The sequence below is a fragment of the Leucopleurus acutus genome, assembly GCF_964270905.1.
Source record: "Leucopleurus acutus genome assembly, chromosome: 9".
Classification (NCBI taxonomy): domain Eukaryota; kingdom Metazoa; phylum Chordata; class Mammalia; order Artiodactyla; family Delphinidae; genus Leucopleurus; species Leucopleurus acutus.
The window spans coordinates 44,194,354-44,217,311 of NC_139144.1; the positions used below are offsets into that span (position 1 = coordinate 44,194,354).

At 36.0% G+C, this 22,958-nt stretch overlaps 1 protein-coding gene across 1 annotated transcript in view; it reads left to right on the forward strand.

Moving 5' to 3' along the window:
* THSD7A (thrombospondin type 1 domain containing 7A) overlaps positions 1-22,958 on the forward strand; it is a 459,010-nt gene that overhangs the window by 88,011 nt on the left and 348,041 nt on the right. The window lies entirely within an intron of this gene.

Genomic DNA, 22,958 nt, shown 5'->3' on the forward strand with positions numbered 1-22,958 from the left:
TGTTCATAAAACCAATAACCACAAGCTTATTAGAAGAAAAGCATCAGACAAACCTAAATTATGGAACATTCTACAAAATATGTGACTAGTACTACTCAAAACTGTCAAGGTCATAAAGAAAATCTGAAGAGCTGTCATAGTATAGAGTATCCTAAGGAGACATGACAACTGAATTCAGTGAGGGAATCTTAAATTGGATCTTGATGCAGTAAAAAGATATTAGAGGAAAAAAAAAAAAGATGAAATTTACATAAAGTCTAGAATTCAGTTAATAGCAATTTACCAATGTTTGTTTCTTAGTTTTGACAAATCTGCTATGGTGTATAAGATGTTAACATTAGGGGAAATTGTAAAGATTATATTGGAACTCTTTATACACTCTGTGGCTTTTCTGTAATTATTCCAAGATAAGTGTTCATATACAGACTATAAGGATGAATGCAATAATTGAAAATACCAAGAAGTAAATACAGTTTCCAGTTAAAGGTCAATTAAACATGGTATCATAAATATTTATGTAAATACACATTAATCATTTGAATTGAAAACAAATGTACATTCATTAATCAATCTTTTGATGCCATGAAGAGGCTTGCTCTACAAGTTTATTGCCACGTGTTTTCGTACATTAGTCAGTATGAATGTAGGGCTTAATTTTAATCCAGTAAGGCAGTTACATTAAGGTCAAAAAAAGATCTCCTTCTAGACCATTATTAACAGGACAGTTATTGTATTAAAGACGTTTATCTGCAGTACTCAACTTGGTATGTGAGAAGTCATGAGATGTTAAATTTCTGTGAAAGCTGTGGATTAGTTTTGGGTTCCTTAAAAATCAGGGCATCTCCAGAAGGAAAGTGTAAGACCCTCCAAAGTGCTATATCATGTCAGGCCGTGTCAATCTTGTCTGTATAAAATGTCTGACAACTGGTTTACTTTCCAGGTGGTTGTGTTGGGAAGAATTCATAGGTGCCATCAAAAGTTAACAACATGGGCAAAGTTTATTTAATGATGGGATATTCTACCATTCATTAATTTTACCTAAAACTTGAATTTTTAAAAAATCAAGACCCTTGTAATTCTTTATAGACAGTTTGAATGTCTTTATAGACAGCTTGTAATTCTTTATAGACAGCTTGACTATCACATAATATAGGCAAGAAGTGCTTTTTGAAGAGATCCCTAAGTGTAATGTAGAGGCATTGGTTGGTGACCATAGCATAGGATTGGACAGACAGATCTCTATCTATTAATACAGCTCTGAGTGTTTATAGAAGATAATAAAAATAAGTGAGTTTTTTGACGGTAATAAAAATATTTTTTATTTTTACTTTTTATTTACTGTTGACATGTGTTAATGTAAGTCCAGTGATATTAGAGCTTTCTATACAAATAAGTGAGTTTTCGCATTAGTTTGTACTTAGTCTTCATGTGACCTCATGTTGTAGTTTGTCTCTAGAGTGAAATGACAGTTTCCAAGAGGAACTGTATCCCTGAGAAAACACATTACATACTAAGAGGAATATATTAAAATGTAGTAACTGAAAATAAAATAAAATCTGAAACCAGAATGGATAGAATTAGATTATAGAAGGGAGTGTAATGTTTATCCTTAATTATTTAACATTCTCACAGAAATACTGTTCTCCATTGAACTCATCCAAAAATTGATGAGATACTTAAAGAACATGCAGACTATAAATTTGAACTCTGAGATCTAGACGAATATTCCCAGTGGAGGATAAATTTATTTCCAATTGCTGTAAATTTCAGGTCTAAGAGATAAGGAAATATAGTACCAGTAAAACTAGGTTCAGTGTTACATTCTAAACACCTTAACTCTTTATTATTGAGCTACCTTGTAAAGATAACAAAAGTCAAGAAAGCATTGCTACGTATTTCATCTTTTAGGACTATGAAATATTTGTGTGCTTCCATAAATGTTAATGAAAGAGAATAGGTAAACAAATGTCATTGACTATAAATTAGAGTTTGGAAAGGCAGTAATGTGTAGCACAGTATTTTAAATCAGAAAAATTTTTGATCTTTACCCTTTGAATGATAAGCCTACCGTGATGTAGCTGATTTCTTCAGTAAGGGAAAGGAGTCAGGGCTCCTGATTGCAGAGGCACACTCTTAACCTTAATGGTAATATTTTTGAAGAATTATATTAGAAAGTAGCAGTTCGTATTATGAATCACAATGAAGAAAATCATAATGACACAAAAGACAGCCATTAATTGGGTATGAGTTACTGTGTTTTAAAGCGCTGGCTGTGGAAGGAGAAATGCCACCTTTGAATGAATAGCTTCCTCTGTCTGATCTGACCTCCTCCCACTTAGATGTGAAGGTGATAAATCATGAAGTGCAGCCACAGCAGGGATCCTTATTAATAGAAACATCCAAGACTTCTGGCAGTCACTGTGAGTGCAAGTGACACGCACAAAGGTTTTCCTTTCAGCTGAGAAGATGTGAATTTTCTATGAGAATTTGTTAGAAGTGGATATGGAATTTCTTGGCTGTGCATCTGAGCACTTCATCTACTAGACAGTGTAGGAGTCCTTAGAACGTGTTCTATGAACACATCAAGCCACTATCACAACGATTTGAATTGAGAATTTTATATTATTAGAGTAGGTATATTCTTGAAGCAAAAAAAAATCACTATTCAATTTATTTCTCTTTAATGGAAATAAAATTGAAGCAATGAGCAAAGAATCTGGATTTTACTAATTTAATCACTTGAAAGAGGAATCAAATTTTTAAATGACAACTTAAAACAGGAACTGGATTTAGTTATTTCCCCTCCCCCACTCTAACTGTTACAAAGACAATTGAATCTGATCATTTCTTTTTAAATTATTTTTTCCAGTTATCTTAAGTTCACTTGTTCTTGTACTGCCTCTGAGTTTGACAGCTTCTTCTGAAAACCATAACCAGATGATAAGCAAGAAGCAGTGAGGCTCAATTTTGATTTTACAAATATTCAGTACTCCCAAAGTTAAAAGTAAAAGACTTGCTTGAAGGAATAGAAAGAGTATGAATTTAGGAAGCCTGGGTTTAAGTTCCAGATTAAGCCTTCTGTGACTTTGGACACGTTACTTATCCTTGAGATTTAGCGCTCACATCTATAAAATAAAAATTACCATGCCAGCATTATCTAACATTAGTATTTTTGGGGTGAGTACCATATTAAACAATGTATGCACCTTAGTTTTGGAAATAGTAAATTTATATAAAGTTTGGAGGTAATATGAGAACTTCAACTATTTTCTTTGTTTCTGTCATCAGCATAGTTATTAAAAAATTGATTTATATAGATACTATATATCTTACTTTACATTTCACTTTCCTTTTACCTTCCTAGAGGTGTTAGCTTTATAATTTAAAAATATTATCTCAGATTTACTTTAACCAATGAATACACAGAGATTATAAATTTAATGAAACCAATATTTTATTTCCACTTATCTATCCAGTATTTTATCTATTATAAAGATAATATAACACTAGACAACTTGACTGAAAAATTGCTCATGAGCTTATTTCAGTGTTCATCTTTTCAGTATATATATGTAGCAACTCTATTCCTGCAAAATTAACTATTAAGTGTATCCAGTATTTTACTGATGGGGGAGAGGTTGGCCACAGAATAATGAATAAACGTTCACTCAGAACTTGGCATGGCATGAATGTTTTAGATGAAGAGAGGTCTGTGTTCCCTTTGTATCTCTTAAGCAGGGACTAACTTTCCTGCCAGAGGTTAATTAAAATAGTCTTTCCTGGGCTTCCCTGGTGGCTCAGTGGTTAGGAATCGCCTGCCAATGCAGGGGACATGGGTTTGAGCCCTGGTCTGGAAAGATCCCATATGCCACGGAGCAACTAAGGCCACGTGCCGCAACTACTGGCCTGCGCTCTAGAGCCTGTGTGCCACAACTACTGAAGCCTGCGTGCCTAGAACCCGTGCTCTACAACAAGAGAAGCCACTGCAATGAGAAGCCCACGCACCCCAACGAAGAGCAGCCCCAGCTCACCACGACTAGAGAAAGCCTGCGTGCAGCAACGAAGACCCAACACAGCCAAAAAAAAAAACTTTCCTATAAAAATATTGAATCACTATGTTGTACACCTGAAACTAATATAAATCAACTATACTTCAATTCTAAAAAGTCTTTCCTAAGTCAAGAGCACAAAGCAGGGTAATCTTACAGAGAGCCAAACATCTTATATATCAGGAGGAAAAGCCACGATACATTTAAATACCTACCAGAGTACCTAGGACACAAGGATGACCATGCCTGCTATTCTGGTGTAATTATTAATAGCACCCCTTGCACTCTCCCAGTTTGGACAATGAATTACGTAATCATTTACATAATAGGTACTCAGCAAATGTTAACACTCTCTTCAGTGTCCCAGTTTAAATAATAATTTATATGGTCACCGTTTAATAAATGATAGTTTCTTTTCTTCTACCAGAATTATTTACAGAAACAGTATTATGGTAAAACTAAAGTCATTTATTCATTCATTCAGCAAATATTTGAGTGCTTACTATGTTCCAGATGCTGGTAAAATCATAGGGAACAAGACAAGTAAACTTCCTGACCTTAGGGAGTGTATGTTTTATCAGAAAAGCAGACTCTAGAGTGGTAAATAAATGCATACATGATATACTTTTAGGGACTGACAAGTACTGTAACATACGCTGAAGATAGGTAATTGAAAATAAAATGTTGTGGGATGAGGAAGGTACATTGAGATAGAGAAGGCATCTTTCAAAAAATGACACTTGGGAAGACATCAAATGACCTGAGGGAGAGTGCCATTTAAATATCTTAAAGAAGTATATTTCCAGGACAGGGAACACCTTTCCTAAGTGTTCAGACACTGAGATGGAAAAGAAACTTAGCATATTTGATTAGCAGCAAGAAGACCAGCACAACTGGTGCAAAGTGTGCAAAGAAGGGATGGGGTTGGAGGGAGGTTGAGTGTCATGGCAGAGTCTGAGTTGTCTTCTAAATGTGCTGGGGAGCTATTGGAGGTGGACACAATCTGAATTTAGCTTCTAAAATGATCATACCACATGCTATGTGAAGAAAAGACCGCAGAGAGGTGTATCACACTCCTCAAATGCACCTCATCAGGTACTGGCAGCTGCACCTATCTCTGAGGCCATTGACTAGTTTCACCCAGTCACCATGGCGTCCAAATTAATGTGGGCAACACCTGAGATTGCTTCTCTTCATGCTTGTGTCTCATGCCTCTCACCTTCCATTCTAGGGCCTTACTGAAGCCATTGAGGTGTGAGATGCATGAGATCTTATTAGTGTCCATGCAAGCACAATCTGGAGTTGTAGGGGAATTAATACTCCAGGCTGAGTCTTTGACCATTAGGAGAAGAGAGCATATGGACAGATTTTTCTCTCTCTCTTCCTCAAAACAGATTGTCTTGAGATAGAGTAGCTCATGTGGTCTCTTAAATGTCTGTCTTGAAAGAGGGAGCAATCCACTGTGCTTGGTATCAATCCATGGCCAGCATTGTAATGCGCTCTGTTATTGGCTTTTTCTTCTCTGCCTGACCTCCCATTCCTCCCTTTTGTTTCTTTTGGGATTGCACTTCCTAACACAAGAGAAACATATAAACTTTTGCCCTTCCTCTACTTTCTAGGGAAACCAAACTAAGATAGGAAGATGAGGAGAAGTAGAAAGACTAGTTGGGAAGATATTAAAGTAGTCCAGTGAAGAGATGCTGGTGGCTTGGAATGTAGTGTTTGCTAATGTCTGGTAATCAAGAATGTGATTTAATTAAATATATACTTTTCTGTTTCCTCTTTCTTCATCAGCATATTACCTACCTGTTTTTTTTTGCGGGGGGGGGGGTTACCTGCAAGAGTGAAATGCTCTTGTAAATGGTTTTATTTTGATCTATTTTCTCTCCTCCAACAACTTTTTCATTTTTCTATGTCATTCCAGTACTCAAAAGCCTTTGTCCTTCAGTTTATCACCATATTAAATTTTAATTTTTTTGTTTGTGTTTCAAGCGGTTCCATTCATTGGCCTCATTAAAGTTATCCAAATTTATAATATTTCCTGAAACATTATAATCTCCTTACTGCTTAAAGTATGTTCATATTCCTAGGATTTTCCTTATTACCTTCTCTGTAGCCAAATTGTATCAGTCCAACAAGATTCACTTCCTTCATGAAGCATATATCATTTTCATCCTGGGCCACCCAGTAATAATAATAGTGGATCCAACACTGATCTGTGTGCTTTTACATATTATTCCTCTCAGAATTCCTGTGATGTACCCATTAGTAGTATATTACTTACCTGTTGCTGCTGTAGCAAATTACCGGAAAATCAGTGGCTTAAAACAACACAAATTTATGATCTTACAATCAAGATGGCAGCAAGACTTTGTTCATTCTTGAGGCTCTAGGGAAAAATGCATTTCTTTGCTTTTTCCAGGTTCTAGAGGCCACTTGCATTCCTTAGCTCATGGCCCCTTCCTTTTTCAAAGTAATATCTTCAAATCTTTCTCACTCCGACTTACCTCTTCTGTTTCCCATCTCCACTTTAAATATGTTTGTCATTACATCAAGCCCACATAGATATTCCAGGGGCAATTTCCGTATTTTAAGATGAACTGATTAGAACCTTAATTCCCCCTTGCCATGCAACATAAGATAGTCACAGGTTCTGGGAAGTGGAGCAGGGACATCTTCAGGGGGCCAGTGTTCTGCCTACCACAAACATCCTCACCATTTTACAGTGAGGATTCTGAGGCACAAAGAAGTTCAGGAACTTGTCAAAGACCACGAAGCTAGGAAGTAGCCATGAGCTCCAAAACCTGCATGCTTAACCACTAAGTCATACTGCCATCGCTAAAGAAGAGAAAGGCATTGCTAGTACTATATTATATTTAGATCATATTGGGTTAACACGTGTTTGGTGAGATGCTGTTTTGTTACATATATCTGAAAATAATATGCTAAGTGCTGTTGTGGATGTGATGTTAATTGAAATTTGATCCAGCAGGCAAGGGACTGGGAATCTAACAAAGGGGATAAAACATAACAAATCATACTATTCTTGTGTTATACAGTATATCCTTGTTGCTTATCTATTTTATACATAGTAGTTTGTCTCTCTTAATTCTATACTCTTATCGTGCCACACTCCTCTTCCCTCTCCCCACCGGTAACCACTATTTTGTTTTCTATATCTGTGAGTCTGTTTCTGTTTTGCTAGGTACATTTGTTTGTTTCATTTTTTAGATTCCACATATAAACAACATCATGCAGTATTTGTCTTTCCCTGTCTGAGTCATTTCACCAAGTATAATATTCTCTTGGTCCATCCACATGGCTGCAAATGGCAGAATTTCATTCTCTTTAACAGCTCTGTGTGTGTATGTACACCATATCTTCTTTATCTATTCATCTGTTGATGGACACTTTGGTTGCTTCCCTATCTTGGCTTTTGTAAATAGCGCTGCTGTGAATATTGGGGTGCATGTATCTTTTCAAATTAGTATTTTCATTTTTTTCCCAATATACCCAGGGGTGGGATTGCTGTGTCATATGGTAGTTCTATTTTTAGTGTTTCGAGGAACCTCCATACTATTATCCATAGGAGCTGCACCAATTTACATTCCTACCAGCAGTGTACAAGGGTTCTCTTTTCTCCACATCCTTGCCAACATTTGTTATTTATTTATTTTTTTTGGTGGTAGTCATTCTGACAGATGTGAGGTGGTATCTCATTGTGGTTTTGATTTGCATTTCCCTTATGATTAATGATGTTGAGCATCATTTCATGTGCCTATTGGCCCTCTGCATGTCCTCTTTGGAGAAATGTCTCTTCAGGTCTTCTGCCCATTTTTGATTGGTTTGTTCATTTTTTTTTTTTTTTGATATTGAGTTGTATGAGCTGCTTATATATTTTGGATGTTAATCCCTTGTCAGTCATGTCATTTGGAAATATTTTCTCCCATTCTGTAGGCTTTCTTTTTGTTTGGAGATGGTTTCTTTTGCTATGCAAGAGTTTTTAAGTTTAATTAGGTTCCATTTGTTTGTTTTTGCTTTTATTTCTTTTGCCTTAGGAAACATATCAAAAAAATATTAATATGATTTATGTCAAAAGGTGTTCTGCCTATGTTCTTTTCTAGTTTTATGGTTTCAGGTCTTAACACTTGGGTCTTTAATCCATTTTGAATTTATTTTTATTTTTAAATTTATTTTTATTTATTTATTTATTTTGTGGTACGTGGGCCTCTCACTGTTGTGGCCTCTCCCATTGCGGAGCACAGGCTCCGGACGCGCAGGCTCAGCGGCCATGGCTCACGGGCCTAGCCGCTCCGCGGCATGTGGGATCTTCCTGGACTGGGGCATGAACCCGTGTCTCCTGCGTCGGCAGGCAGACTCTCAACCACTGCGCCACCAGGGAAGCCCTTGAGTTTATTTTTGTATGTGGTGTTTTACACGTAGCTTGTCCAATTTTCCCAGCACCACTTACTGAAGAGAATGTCTTTTCTCCATTGTTTATTATTGCCTCCTTTGTCATAATAAGTTGATCATAGGTACATGGGTTTATTTCTAAGCTCTGTATTCTGTTCCATTGGTCTCTGTATCTGTTTTTGTGCCAGTACCATGCTGTTTTGATTACTGTAACTTTGTAGTATAGTCTGAAGTCTGAGAGGGTGATACCTCCAGCTTTGTTCTTTTTTCTCAAGATTGCTTTGGCAATTTGGGGTCTTTTGTGGTTCCATATAAATTTTAGGATTGTTTGTTCTAGTTCTGTGAAAAATGTCATGGCTATTTGGATAGGATTGCATTAAATCTGTAGATTGCTTTGGGTAGTATGGTCACCTTAAAAATATTAATTCTTCCATTCCAGAAGCACAGGATATCTTTCTATTTCTGTGTATTATCTTTAATTTCCTTCATCAGTGTTTTATAGTTTTCTGGATATAGGTCTTTCACCTGCTTAAGTTTATTTTAGGTATTTTTTTTGGGGGGGAGGTATGATTTAAATGGGATTTTTTTTACTTTTTCTAATAGCTTTTATTAGTGAATAAAAAAGCAGATATCTGTATATTAATCTTGTATCCTGCAACTTTATTGAGTTCATTTATTAGTTCTAATAGTTTTGGGGTGGAGACTTTAGGGTTTCCTATATAAAGTATTATGTCATCTGCAAATAGAGTTTTACGTCTTCCCTTCTAATTTGGGTGTCTTTTCTTTTCTTTCTTTCTTTTTTCTTTGATTGCTGTGGCTAGGCCTTCCAATACTATGTTAAATAGAAGTGACAAGAGTGCACAGTCTTGTCTTCTTCCTGAATTTAGAGGAAAGCTTTTCAGTTTTTCACTGTTGAGTGTGATGTTAGCTATGGGTTTGTCATAAATGGCCTTTATTATGTTGAGATATGTACCCAGTATATCCACTATATAAGACTTTTTATCATCAATGAATGTTGAATTTTGTCAAATGCTTTTTCTGTGTCTCTTGAGCTGATCATGTGATTTTTATCCTTCCTTTTGTTAATGTGGTATATCACACTGATTGATTTGTGAATATTGAACCATCATTGTGTCCCTGGAATAAATCCCACTTGATCATGTATTTAGTCCTTTTAATATATCACTGGACTTGATTTGCTAATGTTTTGTTGAGGACTTTTGCATCTGTATTCATCAAAGATATTGCCCTGTTATTTACTTTTTTTGTTGTGTCTTTGTCTGGTTTTGGTATCAAGGTAATGGTGGCTTTGTAGAATGAATTGGGGAATGTTCCATGTTCTTCGATTCTTTTGAATAGTTTGAGAAGGATAGCTCTTCTTTATATGTTTGATAGAATTCCCCTGTGAAACCATCTGGTACTGGACTTTTGTTTGCTGAGATTTTTTTTTTATTACAAATTTAGTTTCACTATTAGTGGTCAGTCTGTTCAAATTGTCTGTTTCTTCTTGATTCAGTCTTGGCAGGTTTTATGTTTTTAGAAATTTCTCCATTTTTTTCTAGGTTGTACAATTTGTTGGCATGTAACTGTTCATAGTATTCCCTTATAGTTTTATTTTTTTATCTCTGTGGTATCAGTTGTTATTTCTCCTTTCGCCTCTTTCATGTCTTTTTTTTTTTATCAATTTTGTTTATCTTTTAAAAAAAAAACAGCTCTTGGTTTCATTGATCATTTCTGTTGTTTTCTTGATCTCTATCTTATTTATGTCCTCTCTGATCTTTATTATTTCCTTCCTTCTGCTGACTTTGGGCTTTGTTTTACTTTTCCTAATTCTTTTAGGTGGTTATGTTAGATTGTTTATTTGAGACTTTTCTTGTTCCTTGAGGAAGGCCTCTATCACTGTAAACTTCCCTCTTAGAACTCCTCTTACTGCATCCCACTGATTTTGGAAAGTTCTGTTTCCATTTTCACTTGTCTGAAGGTATTTTCTAATTTCCTCTTTGATTTCATCATTGACCTCTTTACCTACTTACCTCTTGAGATCTCAAAGGGGTGTTCTTATGCGGGAGCATCCTTATACAGACTGTGTGTGCCTAGTGCCTTTGGTGGGAAAGCTGGATTTGACGTGGATGCAAGGCATGTCTTTCCTCAGGGTGTGCCGGCAGTTACTGCTTTGGTAGGGGGTGGGACTGAAGGTGGAGGGTCTAGAGCTGGAGCCAGCTTTGAGTTGGGAGTTTCCCTCTACTCAGTGGCCATCGACACCCTATCAGGTGTGAGGTCTGTTCCCAGGCTGCTGGAGCAGAAGCCCTGGGGGTTCTGGCTCTGCTCCTTTGAGGAGTGTGTTTTCTTCTCTCCCCACACTGGGACCCATGACCTAGAGTGTGGAATGCTGAAGCACAGGGCGGCCTGTGTGGGCTCTTGGCTTGTGTAAGCCACAGAGAGGTGTCCACACTGTCTCTGATGCACTGCCTGTGCACACACTTAGAATTGTTTCTCTCACTCTGCTCAGATGCAGCTTTGGGTGCAAGTCCCCTTCGTCACTTTCAGTGGGTCACTGCTCCCTGCTTCTGCCACCCTCCCCCTATTGTGGATCCATACTACAGGGCAGGCAGGGCCTACACAGACTCTCTGCCTACACTGGGGCATGAGCCCTGATAGAGCAGCTGCTGCCAGAGTTGTGGGTTGCATCTGATGTGCTGCTTGAGTAAGTGCCAATAATGGCCACCACTGCTACACCCAGGCTCTACCCTAGGATAGGGTCACCTCTACATCTGTTGGCCAGGTCTTCTCCCCCGTTGTGGCCATCCCAGATCCAGTGCCGTGCTGTGACGTAGAGTGAGCTGGGCCTGAACATTTGCTTGGCTTGGGCCGGGGCATGCATCAAGGTGGTCACAGGAAACCTAGCAGCCACTAAATGAGTCTTCTCTCCACCCTCTCTGCTCTGCCGTGGGGTCAAGCCAGCACACACACTCCTCTCAAGCTGAGTCCAGGCTTCCCACAGCCCTCCTGTTAGTCCCAGTGGTCCTCCAACCAGTCAAGAGGGTGCTCATGTCTCCCATGTAGGACTCCAAGACTAGGGTGCCCAATCTGTGGCTCTCACCACTCTCTCCTCAGAGTAGTTGTCCACCCGTGTATTCTCCCTCTTTCTCTGCGTCTCCTCCCAGGGGCATGGTCCCAATCTGATCACCTTTCTTTCCTTCCCATCCAATTATTGTGTGGATCTTTCTCACAGCCTTTGTTGTTCCAGGGTCCTTCTGCCAGTTTCCGATTTGTTTTCAGTGAGAATTGTTCCACATGTAGATGTATTTTTGATGTGTTTGTGGGGGAAAGTTAGATCCATGTCCTCTTATTCCACTATCTTGATCAATCTCCCTCAAACCTTTTCTTTTTAATCTTAGGTTTTAATTTATACATGGAAAAGGATGAAATGGTAATATTTATCTGGCGCAGATATTCCTGGGAGACCTGTTCCTCTGAGAAAATGGCAAATTTGGTGTTAGTCCAAAAGAATTGTCTCTAATTCCGTTCCCGACCACCATCACACATAAAACAACTTCTGTCTTCAGAAGCAGACACTCCCCTCAGTCTGATCTGAGTTTCCCCTGGCATATAAAATACTCTTCTCATTACGTCAACAGAATGAAGTAAATGTCATATCCTCCTTTGAAGGTCAAGAATGCCTTTTTTATCATTTAGTTCTTCTTAGTTTTCTATTTGTATAAATGACTATTGTAGGTATACTTAGCCCTTTCTTTTGAGTATCAAGAAAAATGGTGGCTTTCCTTTATGATTTTGGTTCCAGAAGAATAAAAACAATATCTAGAGCTTTCTTTTTGCAGCCTTAAAAAAGCTTTGAACAGCCCTAGAATGTTACAAAAGATGAAGAAATTTGCTCTGACTCCTATTATGTGGACGAGTTTATTATTATTAATGATTATTATTCAGAACATCTTAGATGCATCTATGATATCTCTATTTACTCTAAGTATTCATCTTTAGAAAAGAGTTCACTCAATGTCTATAAACACTGTATTTGCTGCTTCTTTGCCTAGATATTAACCTGAAAATTTAGTTGTAAATTAAGTATGTTAGAAAAAGCATTGCTGAACTTTAAGTACTATGTATTTACCATGTGAATGTTTAAAACTTAATATATTTAAGTATGTTTACTATAACACTTGAAATAATATACTGCCATTTGAGTATAAGAAACCAGCTTATATTGGTTCCATTTTTCTGGTCATACATTTTTCATTTTAATACAGAATATTTTTATGTATATGTCCATTTTACATCCATAGCTAAGAATGTAAAAACAGGATATTTATATTTATAAACGAAACACTTGGCTTTACTGTCCCATGATTCAAAAGTGTCATTATCTATCCAGGAATGAATACTAACAATTTTAGCATCATGTTACACTATGTCAACTTTTGTTTCTTACAGATTCAGATGAAACAAAAAGTAATTTTGAGACTAATCTATAAAATTGTGCTTGAGAGTCAATTAATTATAATACATCATTCCCTGCCTCTCTTTAATATACAGAAACATAGTTCTGTTACTGTGACATTATAGATACTTCAAAAACTCTCACCAACTAATATATGCTTAACACTCCAGTAGAGTACTAAGAATTTGAGCTGGAAATGTGTATGCCATAAACAACTAGAGAACGGGAAGCATTTCACAGAGGGAACTTGAATGTGTAAGAAGACCTATTTGAAGAAGAAGAGGGTTCTTACAGAAAAGTGTTGTAACTTATAAAGGTGGGAAATTCCAGCAAGTATAGCCTCTGGTAAAAATAAGATAATTAGATTTAGTCCTCTAAACAATAAAAATCATTGACAGGAAAAATTTTATAATGACTATAAAATTAGGGAAAAGATGCTTTGTCGAAAAAAATGGAAGTTTATTCAATTACTTTCTCTCTTTCTCCACAGTCACATATTTTTCAGGAAACATGATGAGGTACTGTGTTATCCCCTGTGTGGAGTAAAATTTTTATTAAATTGAAATTCCTATCCTTTGGAGCAATTTGCTTCCTAAGGAAGTTTACATTCTAGAAAAGAAAATAATATGGACATAAACAGTAGTAACATAAGAAAGGTCGTTTTCAGTGCTTTAAGAGAAACCAAAACAGTATTACAGGTGTTCAAGAGAGGGGTCAAAGAGGTAATACAAGGAGATCTAAAAGGAAGAGATCCTTAGTTTCCAACTTATGTACAGCTCTCTGTTTTTAATTGTTCTTATTCAGATCACATATCTTTCTTAATCATGTTGACCTCTCAGCATTGACTTTGTAAAAGTCTCACTTCAGACCTCAACTCCCCACACTGTGTTTAAAAACTGCCTCTTTGATGAGGCAGTTTTCCTCCTCAGTTACATTCAACATTACTTCAGCCAGATCAAGCCATCAGTAGTTTTCTCTGTCTCTAACAGCTACGTAAAAGTGATACAGGACTCACAGACTTAGAGAATGAACTTATGGTTACAGCGGGGAAGGGTCAGGGGGAGGATAGATTGGGAGTTTGGGATTGACATGTACACACTGCTATATTTAAAACACATAGGGCTTCCCTGGTGGTGCAGTGGTTGAGAGTCCGCCTGCCGATGCAGGGGACGTGGGTTCGTGCCCCGGTCCAGGAAGATCCTGCATGCCGCAGAGCGGCTGGGCCCGTTAGCCATGGCCGCTGAGCCTGCACGTCCGGAGCCTGTGCTCCGCAACGGGAGAGGCCACAGCAGTGAGAGGCCCGCGTACCGCAAAGAAAAAACAAACCCCCCCCAAAAAAAACAAAAAACACATAACCAGCAAGGACCCACTATATAGCACAGGGAACTCTGCTCAATATTCTGTAATAACCTAAATGGAAAAAGAACTTGAAAAAGAATAGATACATGTGTATGTATAACTGAATCACTTTGCTGTACACCTGAAACTAACACAATATTGTTAATCAACTGTACCCCAATATAAAATTAACAGTTTTTTTAAAGTGATACAGGAGCAGATAAAGAGATCAAAGGCTCTTAGAATTGCATTATTTTTGAACACATGTATCCTGATTTTTTATCATTAAATGTCATTTAAGGAACACCAACATCAACATGAAGATGTCACTGTGTATAAGTCAAGATATAGTTTCTGACTTTTGGAGCTATCAATCAAATTTCAGCAATGGAGATAACTTGGGTGACACTGACGTAATACGAAGTGGAGGAACTCACACCTATAGTGCGTGGATATGTCATTTCTGCTTTTCCGTTAATCCTGTATGCATTAGTCCCATAGGAAACGCCAATTTCCTGAGGGGTTTTTTTAGAGGACAAAACCCAGCATGGAAAGAAATTGTCTTATTGAGAACACGAGATGGGATTGGTTTGTTAGTTGGTGACGATAGAACTGTCATCAAAAATTGTCAGTCATTTTTCTCATACAAGTATATTTGGTTACAGTTCTGGGTAATTAACACTAGTGAATACTGTTTGGATATTTATGTTCCAAGGGCTATGTTTACTACAAGTTCATGGTTATAAGAGGTAGTTCGATGTCACTAAATATGTTCAGGGTCAAATCCAATATATATGTGCCTTTGAAATTACATTCTTTGAAGACATTTAAAGAAAATCTGTGTGAGGTGTATAGGTTACAAACTTTGAAAATGATTCATCTGAAGAAATAGGCTTTCAACCATGGTTCGTATGCCCTCACTTCCATTTGATAATCTTACAGTAAGGTCACTGCCATAGGCCTTTTACATGTACTTTCAAAGCCATAAAGATAATTAACTCTGGATCCAAGGTTAGGCAGTGTTCTGTAGATGGAGTTGAAAGCACATTTACTGTTGTTGTTGTTTTGTTGCTTTATAAATAGTTGAAAGGTCTTCACTACATGAGTAAATGTGTTGTTTTGTGTTTTATACATACGCTATATACTATAGGTACAGTGTAAAATATCTTTGACTTTAAAATGTGCTGAAAATATTTTGAAAGGTAAAAGCACATTGATATGTAAGCTTGGAAGAGTAATCCCTGTAGGGTTAAGCTCACGAATAAGAATTAATTTCATGTTTAACATGGTTTCACTCACTTTGCATTCTGTGTTCTGCAGTATACTACATGGATGACTGCAACAGTTTTATTTTACATTTCTGAATTGTGGCTTATCTATTTAATGATTACGCATTATCATACTTGAAGCAATACATACTTGAAGCATACTTGAAGTATTATCATACTTGAAGCAATACATGGTCAATTTTTCAAAATCTTACTGTAAAGGTATTACCAAAGGATGTCATGTGAATCTCTATTAAAATAAAAATATGTACTCATGTTTTGAAAGGTCAAATAGGTACCCATGTATCTGATGCTCAATAAAAACACCCTCTCATTTTTTGCAGATAAAATCATATCTCTGCCATGAGGACTTTTTTCCAGAGAGACACTCTTAAAAATCCTTAAATAATGAATGGAATTGTTCTAAATTTACATGTAATTGTGTGAATATTCACTTATTAGTATTGTTAAAATGCCTGAAATGCATAGCAAAACATACATAAACTTTAGTGTATTTGTTTAAATTTTAGTGTAACACTAAAATAAGCTGGACTTAGAGTGCCATTACTTGTGATAGTGGTTAGGGTGATTAAGTATATAAGGCTTTTTAATAGCATTTTTGAAGGAGAGGAATGGAAGGCCATGTGTCATAATACTTCTTCTATCAACAAAATTTGTCTGTTTCCATGAGGCACAAATTAGATTCTTTTGCAAAGGTTGTCTGAGATTTAGTCTATAGTTTGATTTCCTTTGTCATTTCAACCACATTACATTTCTGTTTTACAGGTGGATTGATTTCTGTTTGGCTCATTGCTTGTATTATTTATTTAGATTAGGCAGTTGAACTTACTCTAACTCCACAAGTGAAATAAAGTAGACTATGATGAAATAGTCAAAGAAGAAATGATCTTGAGATAACAGAAATAGACCAATTTTTTAACCCATGCAAACTTGGGTTAACTTGACTTTAAGAATTCACTGTAAACATGTAATTTCTATTAATAACTCTGAGGCATAATGGAAGTAGTTAGAACTCTTAATTGTATGAGTTAAACATATGTGTTATACACAGTTGATGAATCTTTCCTAAATTATTGACTGTATTAAGAAGCATCTATTCTCTGTCAACAGCATGGTAGGCACTCCTGGGATTTCACAATAATCAGAAGTTATCTTCCCTCAAGGAAGTTCAAACTTCATAGATTCAAAGCTTATTTTTATGAAAAGTAACAAAATAATTAAATGGGAAAATACATCACTGTGTATTACGGAACAGCAATACAATATGACAGTGTATATAGCACAAGGCACATTATCTGCATAGGGAATAAATATAGGATTTCAGGAGAAAAAAAATGGATTCAGTTTATTGAAAAGGGACAAAGTTAAATATGAACTGTCTTGAAGGGAACTAATTAGGTTGCAGAGAGGCCAAAAAGAGCATTTTTAAGAATATAATGGTCAAAGCAAATTGCAAAGTGAGACCATGTATATACATGGTATGTCCTGGGGAAGATGGAGAGGCTGTTTTAACTGGAGTACAGAGCTGGTGTAGGAGAAAGAAATATGGATGAAAAGGTCAACTGAGATTGCCTTGTGGAGGGTAAATGGGTACATTACCAGATAAACAGCTGAGGAGCTCTCAGGGGATTGAGAAAATCTCAGGAGAGAGAAAAGAAAATATAAAAGGGATATTCAGTGAAAGATAGGACTCAAAAATGGGTGGCCAGCAGGCTGCAGGAGATGAGTAGTATTAATCCAAAGATAAAGGAACTGAACATGAGTTATAACTACTGACCAGCGTACAGGAGGATAGGCTAATAAACATTTAATTAGCTGAAATGTTTGGGTGAGGAGGGTAAGTTGTAGACAGAAATATCTTGTATTTGGCTCTTATTTTGAACCAAAGGTGAGGAAAATAAAAATGTAATATCCAAACAGTAAGTTTAGAGTACTAATTTCACAATAAAGTATATTGTAATGCATTATATAAAATAACACTTTGTATTTTAAAACATTAATTTTTATAAGACAGAAATATAAATTAAAAAGAGGGAAAAATAAGATTAAGGAATTTAGAGTACATTTTATCTCCTCCAGAAGCTCCATTTGTTTTTATTTTATATACTTTATATACGATAAACAGAGAAATTAAAAGAACGTTACTCAATTTAGCTAATAACTAATTTAAATAGTATTAATTTTGTTTTTAAAATGCTTCACCTCTTTTTTATAATTTCTATTAAACATGTTGAATACAAAGTTTCAAGCTCTGGGTCTGAGCTCAGTTAAGATGCAGTGTGTCTAGGTGCAAAATGATTCTGCAACAAAATAGGTGAATCCAAAAGGAAAGAATATATCATCGTTCATGCTTACTAAATCATGATGTTCACTTCAAATCCACTCACCAATGACAGAAAGTATGCTGATGTTGATGTTGAACATTTCCGCCTTCATTATTAGCTGGTTGTATCTCTGTCTTCGCTAATGTTAATCAGTTGTTTGGCAAACTAGTTGGAAGACTTTTCCTATACACTCAACAAATAGGTCTAAAATCTACTGAAAATCTTTATTTCAAACATTTAAACAAGTGAGCAAATTTTGACTCCAAATATAAGTGTGTATAATGTCCATGGGGACTTCATTTGCTTAAAATACTACCTTGAAAAGACAGATTAAATATGTTTATACTTTTTTCCAAACAATATAGTAGGCAGCATTCTTCTAGAAGTCAGTGAATTTGCATTTCTTTTTTTAATAATAGAAAACTGTTCAGTGTACCTTTAAATCTGATTCTTTTAAAAAAATATTTTTTTAATTAATTTATTTATGGCTGTGTTGGGTCTTCGTTTCTGTGCGAGGGCTTTCTCTAGTTGTGGCAAGCGGGGGTCACTCTTCATCGCGGTACGTGGGCCTCTCACTATCGCGGCCTCTCTTGTTGCCGAGCACAGGCTCCGGACGTGCAGGCTCAGTAATTGTGGCTCACGGGCCCAGTTGCTCCACGGCATGTGGCATCTTCCCAGACCAGGGCTCCAACCCGTGTCCCCAGCATTGGCAGGCAGATTCTGAACCACTGCGCCACCAGGGAAGCCCAAATCTGATTCTTTTTAAAGCATTTTACATGAGCAAACCAGCAAAGCATTCTGTAGTATAAATGATGTTCACGATCACTGCCCATATATCATTACAGATTATTGTTAAGAATTTACTGTAGATCTTGGGGTTTTGTTTGCTTGCTTCCTTGCCTGCTTGCTTCTAAAACATAGTATAGCATTTCTGGCCTTTCATGCTTCAACTTCTTCCTCTCATTGCACTGTCCTGGAAGGATGCAGTGAAAGAAATTCACATGTAGTGTTATCTTTTAGTGACCTTGCTCTAGAATCTATTTCATCAGTGGTTACCCTTACAGACAGTGGTCCCTCCGCATAGAACACCACTTTCGTTAAATGTTATCCACCACTCATAACATACCTTTCTCCATACATATTCTTATTTACTGCCCCAAACTAAACTTTTCATGAGCTAAGACAGAAGAGAAACTTTTATAATTGAGTCTCACTATGAGCAACCTCCCCAAATTACATAATTTGACATACCTCTTCTTTCAGCTAACTCATCAGCAGTGTTTTCTGTGTGATTCTCTCCAAAAGTTTGCTGACAAAGGATTTTGTTTAAGTTGTTATCATATTGTTTACCATATATTATTTCAGTCATTTTCTTTGACCAGGGCAGAAGAAAGCTATATTCGTCTAATGGTACAATTTCATTAAATTATTTCATTGTTAAGTTAGAAATTTAAAAGATATTTCAAAATATTATTTAATTTAGGACGTTTCTGTTAAGTGATGGTGTATCATAACTCTTAATGTTGCTGGAAAAGAGAAAGAGGATTGTCATTATTAACAAAATCTTTAGTTTTAAAATGTCTTGTTCACCCTGAAGCCTGAAGGTACTAGAAAATAAACGGATTGTTACTAATATTTAGTGTACTTATTGATACTGGCAACCTCTCTCAGTCTACTCAGTTCTTGTAATATTTTGAGGGAAGTTTAGGTTTTGATCAATGCAAACCTCAAAGTACAAAGTACACTTACGTTAGTTAGTAATAGCTCTTGTGTATCATAATTCAAATAATCTCAATAATTTTACTGGTCAGTTTCTTATCAGATATGACTAGATTGTCATTGTTCCCAACCCTCCGCCACCAAGTGACTGAAAAAGAGTTTGTAGTAGGAATAGAAGAATCTGCTTTGCCAGTTTCTTGTTCACTTGTGTTTGCATACTTTGTCCGATCTTCAATTCATGTTCACACTTTCATGCCATATATTTATTTTGGAAAAATTGATTTATGCTACTCTAGATTGTATAACACTTCAATCTATGTATTAATATACAAGGAAACTCCAATATTAAACAAGTGAAAATGAAAGAAAAGTTTAAATATGCGTTTGCTTGATCTAATTCTGACCTTCTTTCAGAATAGCATAGGTAGCCAATGGACTAAGTAAGGCACCAGTATTGATTTGTGCACTAAATATAAGCAATTCATAATGTGTTTTTTATTTTATAGATAAAATATTATTTGAGTAAAAATTTATAGAACACCTGGAGAACTTTTTGTAGGTTCTGATAAAGTAGGTCTGGGGTGGAATCTGAGAGTTTGCATTTTAACAAGCTCCCGGATGACTTAGGCTGCTGGTCCCTGGACCACGCTTGGAATAATGAGATTCCACAACACTCCAGTGCATCTTCTCACAAACACCATATGAAGCTTGCTTCCGATTTGAAGACAGCTATAGACGATGGGGTGTCATTTAAGGGTTTTCTAAGAGAAAATAAAATCAGGTTTATTTTAAGGACCAAAGAAAGAATCCAGTTAGTAAGCTATTGCAGTAGTGAGGTAAAAAGTGTTAGTGTTGTCAATGGAAATGGAAAATAATGGATGTATCCTAAGGGAAAAGTAAATCTCAATAATATGAATGACCAAATCCTATTGATATTGAAATAACTTTAAGAACTGTTTTGAGATGGTGTTCTGTTATTAATTTAGAACAGAAATATTAAATCTCCTAAGTAAAGTAGAAAAATATAAAGAATGTAATGGTATCTTTCACTTTTTAAAAACACGAAACCCTCATTGGTGTTCCATATCTGTCCATTGTGCTAAGTTGGTAATAGTGTATTTCAATTATTTCAACATTTTGGTCCCAAAATGAATTTAGAGAAAGAGTAATAAATGAAGGTGTTCCTTATAATAGGTATTTTTGTAGATGATATATTTAATTAGTTATTTTACCAGTGGATTTTTGTTTTGACTTGTTCCTTCCCCTTATTATGGGTGTTATCATTTTGAGATTTCACACTTTCTTGGTAGGGTGAAAGAGAACAGGAAGGGGACTGCTGCAATTAGAAGGAAAGTATGATGGCCTAGAAAAAAAGAAGGTCAGTGAAAGAAAAGGCAAGGAGGCAGTAGGGAAGAAATGAATGAGGAGTTCAAGAGAGTTGAAAATGGATATCTGGTGATATTGGTAACAATCTCAATGACTCAACTTCACAAATATGTATCCATTGCCTGCTGCATTCCTGGTACAATGGCAGAATATTGTCAGTCGCAGCCTACATTTTCATTAGAAAGATGCCACCTATAATGTGATATATTAGTACTGGGGTCTCAAGATTAAATTCAAAAATATCTGGACGCCTGAGGAGAACCTCAGAACCCCTGCCGTCCAACCAGTGTTTGGTGTGTCATGTAGCTCTTATCAGAACTCCAGCAGCCTTTTCAAGAGCTATGCCCCAAACCTCTGGTTTTCATTATGAGAGATACTGGGGTGGATATGAGAAATTATTCTTCAGTGACTGAGAAGGTAATCTAGAAAACATGAGACCCACTAGGCATGAGGTATTTATGTTTTATGATTCCCAAGTCAGTGTTGTTGCTTCAGACTATGGGAGACGATATAAGGGGAAAATAAGTTAATTTCAACGCTGCTCATACACTGGTCAGAATTCATGTGGTACTCACAGATAAAGTAGCCAACCTGGAAAAAATATCGGTTCAAATTGTATTTTTCCTTGATTCAGTTATGCCATGAGGGACTCACAATCCATTTAGAATATCAGCATAGTCATTGTACACCTCAATCAATTTAATGCAAAGAGGGGAAAGGGAATCATTAGGGCACACACACAAAAAATCAATTCTGGGCATCTGTCTGCATGCAGACCTCAGGCCAAAACAGATTGAGTACCAAAAGATAGGCAAAAGGGAAATCCCAGATTTCATCGTGCAGTTCTTTGGTGCTACTCCTGTTATGTGGCTAATGAACCTTTCATTTTGAATCACTGTGTTTTACAGCTGCACCTAATCATTATTTCTAAAACCTAAAACTATAATGTGGGCAGAAGCTTTAGATTAGGTGAGGCATGATGGATTGTCATTGTCAAAGTATTAATAGAAAGGTTCATTTTGTATTAGAAATATAAAATATGGTATTTTATTCACATCTCCCTTTTGAGCTCTGGTTCAGCTGCCAAAATGGACTGTATCATTCAAGACTGCACAACTTTGCCAAACGATGTAGGACATTTGGCAGTACATATATTAAATTCTGTTTTCCTGTAGTTCTTATGAAAAATGCTTCACATCATTGTGTTTCTCTATAAAGCACTATTTTTTTTTCTAAATAATGTTAAAGTGTGATCAAACCACAGTGTGATAACCACAATAAAAGAAGAGCAATGCAAATTAGTGTTTCTAATTGAAATTGTTTCTGTTGAAGCATTAAGATTTTATGTCTCTTTCAGTCTATTTTTACTGTAAATGTATTGTAAAATTTAATATTACAACACTGTTAAATTATTATCTCTTTTTTATAGATGAAAAAACAGACTCACACAGAATAAAATAATTCATTAGGACTTGCAGCAAATAATTACTGAACCTATAGTTTGAACCAAATTGTTTCTCTAAACTTAGCACTCTTGATAATTAAGGCCTAGAGAAAGCAAGAGATTTGCACTAAAAGTCACACAAATACTCTTAGATGTTTAAGTAAATATGATATGGATATTCAGATCTATTTCATGCGCATATATAAACATGGAAAAATAACATGAACATCACAGCATACACAATAGAAGTCTATTTCAAATATATAAAGTAGATTATTTTCAAACTAACTACATAAAATTCAATCATAAAAAATACAAATAATTTTCCATTTTTTAATGACCCTATTGACATTTCACTTTCCAATCTGGGTTCTAAATTAATGTAAAATTACAGAAGGAGAAAGTAGTGAGTCTTAGTAAATCCACTGCCGTTCAAAGCCAAACAAGCTAAGTCTTTCATAACTTTAACAACAAAAATATTCCAAAAAACAATGTATCTGAAAATGTTTGGTACAAATATTTATCATAGAAACTGTGTGC